Source organism: Colobus angolensis, unplaced genomic scaffold, assembly GCF_000951035.1.
Source record: "Colobus angolensis palliatus isolate OR3802 unplaced genomic scaffold, Cang.pa_1.0 Scaffold240, whole genome shotgun sequence".
NCBI classification, from domain to species: Eukaryota; Metazoa; Chordata; class Mammalia; order Primates; family Cercopithecidae; genus Colobus; species Colobus angolensis.
In genome coordinates this window covers 288286-295638 of record NW_012115600.1, presented here as the reverse complement: position 1 = coordinate 295638, position 7353 = coordinate 288286, and the positions used below count along the sequence as shown (strand labels likewise).

Sequence of the window (7353 nt, the reverse complement as noted above, 5' to 3'; positions counted from 1 at the left end):
GGCTGCACCCACCTCAAGGATTGGTTGTGGGGAGTGATGAGATCATGCCTGTGACCTGCTCAGAGCTCAGTGAAGTTGCCTGATTTGTTCTAACTGGCGAATGCAATGCCAGAATGCTGAGCTATGCTTTAGAGTGCCCTGCACGAAAACCCACCTGCGACTGCCAGTGTGAGCGTCCAAAACACGAGGCCAGCCATGCTCCCCACCTCCTGAAAACCCTGACAATTCCTCGCTACCCTAAACACCAAGTCCAATGCTCTGGGCAGGATAAAGATACCCCGGAGCCAGCCAGGGCCCAGGTGTGCCCTCCTAGCTGCTGGGACTCAGGGGAATGCCAACTCAGCCAACCGCCATGCAGTGAGGGGGGAACCAGGACCCATCTCCTCACAGGTGGAACCCTGACACTGCGGCCAGCTCGCTGCACCAAAGCCTTCCACACCACACTCACGCGGGGAAGACAGCCACACCAAGGAGCGTTTTACAGAGCGGGGGACTGACACGCTGCGAGGTAAAGGCACACCTGCTGGCTCAGATGATGAGGGCTTTCTCCAGACTCAGGGACCTGGAGAGCCAGGGCCATGTGGCCCGCTCCCAGCTCCCAGGAGCCCAGTGCATGAGGGCTGACAACAGGCTCAGCTCACTGCTGCCTGGTGACCAGACACCCAGAGAGAGAGGAGCGGGGCCATGTCTAGACTTCCAACCACAGGCCCCCCACAAAAGGCCCAGATGAAATCTCTACCCAAAGTCAAGAAAGGCCCTTCATAAGTGTTAACTGTTGGTGACATGATCATCATCATCATTAATATTATTATCCCCCTGTCCTCACAGCCATAGAAGCTGAACGTGGACATGACAGAACTCAGGTATGCACCATGTGCTCGTGTCCGCGGCAGGGATGTGTGCACGTGTGTGTACACGCATGCGTGTGTGTGCATGTGTGTGTTTCTGAGCACCCTGGTGAGAGGAAGTTCATGTGATGGTAACTGTGTGAGATAATACACGTAACAATGCTAAAGATTATCATAAAAGCCCACGTTCATTGAGGGCTCACCCTGTGCCAGACTCAGTGCCAAGACTGCGTCATCTGCTCTCGCCCTGCCGTAGACCTAGGAGGTTGTCACAGGCTTGTCCCTTTCTATAGATGGGGAAACTGAGACTCAGAGAGGTGAAGTGGTGACCCAAGGCCACCTGCTTGTCAAGGGCAGAGCCGAGATCTCACCAGGCTCGTGGGCTCACTCCTACTCTACTGCCCTGCCCCCGCAGGATTCAGAGAAGAGAAGCAGAGGGACGGGGCAGTGCAGCCTGCTCACTGCAGCTCCTCCCCAGGAGGATGGGGGCATGGTCTGTGAGCACATTACCCACAGCAACCTGAAGGCTGAGTCCAGAGTCACCATGGAGGCCTGGGAACCTGGCCACTTGGGGAGAGAGACAAGCAGAGACTCCAGAGGTCGGAGGACTGGTGAGGCCAGGGCAGCTGGGAGGGAGGGAGCAACCCAGAAGGCAGGAAGGCCTGGCTGGCCTTCTTTAGTCCTGGCCTGGCACCTCATGAATCTGTAGGATGCAGCCATGGGGATCCCCGGACCTAGGGCCTCAGACTTGAAGAATCAGGGATCTGTTGCCAGGGTTGGTTCTGTAATCTCAAGGGTCTGGATGCACTAAACTGTTCAGAGATCAGCAGCACTAACTGCTGTGTGCCCTTGGGTAAGTCTCTTGACCTCTCTGGGCCTCTGCTTCCTTTGATCGATCTCATGCAGACTCTGTGAGTGGTCGCCTCTCTCTGCTCACAGGGGGATGACATTGTCCCCACTGCCCATCACTTACACCATGAGCCGGATACGTGAGCCAGCCCCAGTCCCCGTGGATGGTCGATGTGTCCAGCAAATTCACTGTAAAACAGGAGACAAGAGGGCATCAGGCCCCTGTAACCTCTCCCCAGCTCCTCAAGCGCAGCCTGACCCAGCTACACTGGTCCACACTCAGCCCCCAGCACACAGCTCACACGGGTCCCTCTGCCTGAATGCCCTTTCTCTCTTCCCCTCTCCTTGAAGGCCCAGTTTAAGTTCTCTTCCCTGAAGCCTTCCTCTCAGCCTCTTGGCCAAAAAGTAATATTCTGAACTCCCAGAGCACAAGCTGTTCCAAGTGCCAGACATCCTTGGTTGGCGGCCCAGTGGGATAGTTAAGAGGTGGGCTTGAGGCTGGCAGGCCTCAAAATCCCAGTTGTGCCACTTAGGAGCTGTGTGTCCCTGGGCAAGTCCCCTCACCTCCCTGAGCCTCAGCTTCCTCCTCTGTAAAATGGGGTGATAACGATTTCGGTCCAACAGGGCTTTTGTGACGATGACCTGACCCTTGTCTCCTGCAGGAGCCATGATGGCATTCCAGGTCCATGCTGCAAAGTCATACCTCCCATCGGAGGACTGGCCCCAGCTTAGTAAAATTACCCTGTTCCCCCAGCATGGTGCCTGGCGTCTAGCATGTCCTCTGTGCACATCTGGTGTGGAGGGGCTTGGGGGGTAAGAGCTGCCTCTTAGTGAGCACGTACTATGTGCCAGTATCTGCAAGGGGAGCTTGAGATGCCTCATCTGCGCCCCCGTCCAACAACCTGAGAGGCGGCCATTATTATCTCCATTTTACAGATAAAAGAACTGAACCTCAGGGAGGTCCAGGAATATGCCAAGAGCCCCACAGGTGTAGCTGGCAGGGCTGGCATTCAGAGCACCTGCTTTAGCAACTGCAGGCCATCACCATCCCTGGATGCTCAGGCCCGAGAAGCAGAACCTCTGGGTAGTCTCCACGGCGGGAAAGGAGCACTAGTCCAAAGGGCAAGTTACTCTAAGTCAGGCCCTCTGCAAAGGAGAGCCTGCAAGCTCAACATGGTAGGGAAAAGAGCCCATCTTGGGGGTCAGACATTCCTGGGCCCATGTCTCAAGGCAGCTACTTATTAGCAGGTGACCCTCAATTTACGCATCTGTAAAACGGGTTCATAGTACCTAAGGGTGGGATGAGGGTCAAGAAAGTATGTAAAGCCTGGAGCCAGGGCTGGTCCTTAACAACACTAGTTTCCCTTCTCTAAGTCCCTCGCCCCCCACCTCTCTCCACATCCCTTGTGATCACTCCTTCATTTAAGGTGATACAGATGCATTATGCTGTTTAGAAATCAGGGCTCAGGCTTTAGCCGTCTCTAACTGCTGTGTGTCCTTGGTTAAGTCCCTTCACCTCTCTGCTTCCTTTTGATTAGCTGGTGATTGCTGTATGAGAGGCCCTTGACTCCAGAGTCCCACAGCTTTCTCTTTCACTCTGCCTTCCATGAACCTCCTCTCCCAGCCAACAGCCATGGGCTTTTAATCACCCCAGTCAGCGGGCTTGGGCAGGTGACGGGGGTTAAAGATGGAGCCCTCCTGGAACTTTCCCACAGGGAGGCTGGGTGTCTTTCTGCCTGAGATTTGCATAGCTCTAAGCCTGCCCCTCAAAGACAGGGACAAGTGTCCTCAGGAAATGCTGGAGTGAAGATGCTCTTATTTGCTGATTTTCTCCTGCCTCTCACCCTCCCCACCCCACCGTCAGGGACCCTAGAGGAGGCCAGCTGGAGTGGGGCTGCCAGAACTAGGGAGGGGTTCTCCGTGCTCCTCCCTGCATTCCCCCCTGGGTCCCCAGGGGCCACCTGGGATCAGGGGACAGAGCGAATGTCCGCAGAGGGACGTCCCCCTCCCCAAGCCGGCCCCACACCAGGGGCAGAGGCAGAGAGAAGGCTTCCCGCCTCCCTCCCTCCCTCCCTCTCAGGCAATGTGGAAAAAACTGGGTCAGGCAAGCTCTCTCCTCCTGCTGGCTGGTGGGAGGGGGAGGGGGCTGCACTGCAGTTTCCCCCAGACCAGCAAAGCCGAGTTTGGGGAGACGATGAGGGAAGGACACGTATGGGCCCCCCCGCCCCACCCCGCATCCCAGACACAGGTCTCGGGGTGACTGGGCCCCTTCCGTGACCTGGCCTGGATGCAGCCCAGACTTGCCCCTACCCTGGAGCCACCGAGTGGATATCCACCGCTTAGGGTTCTCCCCCTGGAACGTGCGGACTTCAGCGCCTGCAGACACCGCTCTCCAGGCCCTACCCTCCCCGGGGAAGCCCCACCTTATCTGCAGCTGATTCTTGATCAACCAGCCAGGGGGCTCAGATAATCCAAAGATAAGTCAAAAGTCGATTCTATCGGACTCAGGAAGGGCTATAGGATTCCAGGGCTGTTTGTTCCAATTCATTCCAGACCCTTCTCTGTCCCTCCCCTCCCTCCTCTTCCTCTGTCTCCATCTCCACCTTCCCTATCCATGTCCCCTTGAACGGATGAAAACGCAGAGTGTCCCTTGAAGGAAGCCCCAAGTCCATAGGAGGTTTGATCAGGGCTGAAGAGAACGCCAGCATTAGGCCCACTCAGCCTGGGTCTGGGTCCCCTTGGGAATTCAGACCCTCTGGTCACCGCAGGGGGCCTCTCTCCCGCCTCTTGCGCTGCCGGACTGGGAAGCCAGTTCTCCCCTGTGGGCCCATCTCCCCGCTTACAAACCAGGGGGATTGGACTCCATGGTCTCCCAGGGCCCTTCAGTGAAGCGAAGCACTTAACCCCTCTGCCTCAGTTTCCTTATCTGAAAGATGTCCACAGGCATCCCTCCTAGGCCTATCTGCCCAGGCTGTTCTGGGGGGGATCAAACGGGTCCCTCTCCTGCTCTGGGAAACACAGATAACTCCTAAGCCGTTCCTGTTGGACTGTAGAAGGCATTATGCGATTTCTTTTTTTCTCCAGCACTGTCGCCTTCCCCCATTCCATTTCGCTGAGACTAATACTTAAATTGATTTACATTCCCTGAGGACACAGCGCATGATGGTGAGGCTGGAGAATTCGGGGTGGCCAGGGGATGTCAGCCAGGATTCTGAATGCCTTGGAGATCACCTCAAAGTGGAGGACAAACCACACCAGAGAGCAATAAGCGGCCTTGGGCCTGGCAGGGGTCAGGGGACATCTCTGCAGGTGCAGGGCCCTTCCTGGGCCCACGGGTGCCCCAACAAAGGCTCTGAGAGTGGCTGGTGTAGGGGTATTTGGCCAGGCTAAGGTCCTGTCACCTTTGCTAGACCCAGCTGGGAGCAGAGCCCCCGCTCCCGAGTTCCAACAGTCTCCTCGGCTGGCAGTGGTTGTTCTAGACCAGCCCAGGGACAGTGCTGGAGAGGACTCCCAGATGCGCCACATGGGACTCAGGTCCTAGGTCTCCACCCCATGGCTGTCTGACTCGCGTGAGTAACCTGTGCCTGGCTGTGGGGTACCCTGCTGCATTGATCGGAGAGGGCGTGGACTCTCGCCCTTGGGCTATGCCTCCCTTCACCCGGGACACAGACTTTCCCACCTGCCTCTCTCTCTCTAGACCCTGCCTCTTCCTCAGCTGCTCCCCGCCCCCCCCCCGCTGCACAGGTCCCCTCCCCAGAACCATGGTTTGTCCTTGGCACATGAGCCTGGTCCAAGCCCCCTCTTCAGGGGGCTCTGGGGCTACCAGCCTGTGATTCCAGAGGGTGATGGCTCCTCCCCAGAGAAGAGAGTTGAGGCAGGGGGTTGGGGGTGCATCACCCAACTCCCAGCACCTTGATGGAGGGCTCCTCAGAGCCTGCTGGGCAAACAAACTGCCCCCTTCCCTCCACCCACCCTCGGAAAGCCGTCTTCTCAGGCGCAGCTCCCAGGGCCCCAAGACCTCTTAGATTCCAACCCTGCCCCCTTTCCTACTCCCCAGCACCCCCCAAACCCAGACCTCTCCCGGTGCCTGGGAACCTGCTTCTTGTTACACCCACCTGGCTCTGCTCTGCCGGCATCTCAGCTCTCGGCCACCCTGCCATGCCCCTCCATGCTGGGTCCTGGGCTCACGGGAGACTATGATTTTATCTGTGTCTGTGTGTGTTTGTTGGTGCACATGCATTTCCATGGGCATGAATGCAAGCGACGGGCTCCTTACATATGTGGTGTGATGTATATATGTGGACACAGAGTTGCATATTTGCATGTGCATGCATCTGTACGTGCATGTACATGTGTGTTTGTGCTCATGTGTACTGGCTTCATTTCTGTGTGTGTGGCTGTGGATGTTATGTGGGGTGGGGAGACTGACCACACATGTGAGCCTCTACAGGCCTGAGTCACAAGTGTGAATCCCAAGTAGCCTGTGTGTGTGCTTGTGCGTAGGGTGGGACCTCGGTGAGCTGTGCGTGAAGGGCAGATCTGTGGTCGGTCTGGGCGTGGAAGAGCAGCACCAGCTCGGAGTTTGCTCACACCTGGAAGTTCATCCTGGCAGGGTTGAGGACCCAGCTCTGGTCCCTGGACATCGTCAGCCCAGGAGCCTGCACAGAGATGCTCTGGCTTCCTTGGGGCAGAGCTATGGGAACAGAGGAGGACCAGGGCAGGGATTGGGGTGTGGGGAGTGGGACCCAGGGAAACCTCCTGAGCTGGATGGAGCTGGGGTCTCCAGGGAGCTAAGGGGTGTGTGGATGGGAGGCTTGGGTGCTCCCTCTCAGCTTTTCTTGTCTCCCCACCACCAGAAGTCATTTCCCAGACCTTTTGGGTCCCAACGACTCAGTGCACCTTCCCACCCCAATCCTTCCTCCCACACGGGGCCCCAGAGTGACCCTGCCATCCCAGCCTTCTCCGACAAGACTTTGCTGTCTGGGGCCTGCCTACCTCAGTCTCTCTGTGGCCTCCCCATCCCCCAGCCCTCTCCTCCCCAAGCCGCTCCCACTGCCCACGAAGCTGCCTCTCCTCCAGTTGGAACTTCCCTGCCCTCGCTTCTTCTCCCCAGCCCATCGCCAGACTGTGGCCCTCGGGTCCTGACCCCTCTCCCAGACTCTCATTCCCTGCCCCTCCTTCCTGCCTCCCCTCAAAGCCCGTCCTGCTCTCCGGGGTCCCGTTTCTCAGCGCCTGGCTCCTATCTCTCAATGCGTCCCCACCCCCTTTTCCTTCCGACCTCTGAACCTCCTCTTCCATTCTCCTGTCTCTCCATCCGTAGTGCCTACCCCCACGTTCTCTGTCCCCAACCCTCTTCCTTGCCCTATCTCACTGTACCCTTTCCTCCTTACCTCTTCTCTTGTCTTCTGTCCAGTCCTGTCCCCTTGTCCCTGGCCCTCAGTTTTCTGTCCCCAGCTGCACATCCCTCAGTCCTGTCTCCTGTCCTTTCCCACTGTCCCCCAGTCCCCAGTACCTGTCCCTCTTCCTCAAGCTGGCGGGTTCCCATCTCCACCGCTCTGTCCCTTAATCCCGGCTCTCTTCCGCGGTGCCACCCCTGCCCCCCGGACCGAGGGATCCCAGCCGCCTTGGAGCTCAGGGTCGATGCGAAGGAAGTTGA

At 57.7% G+C, this 7353-nt stretch overlaps 1 protein-coding gene across 1 annotated transcript in view; it reads right to left on the bottom strand.

Moving 5' to 3' along the window:
• EPHA8 (EPH receptor A8) overlaps positions 1-1882 on the bottom strand; it is a 33848-nt gene extending 31966 nt beyond the window's left edge. The window contains exon 1 of the mRNA XM_011945532.1: positions 1822-1882. The gene's annotated coding sequence lies outside the window, so the exon portion shown is untranslated. The remainder of the gene's footprint in view (positions 1-1821) is intronic.
• Positions 1883-7353: the final 5471 nt, after the last annotated feature.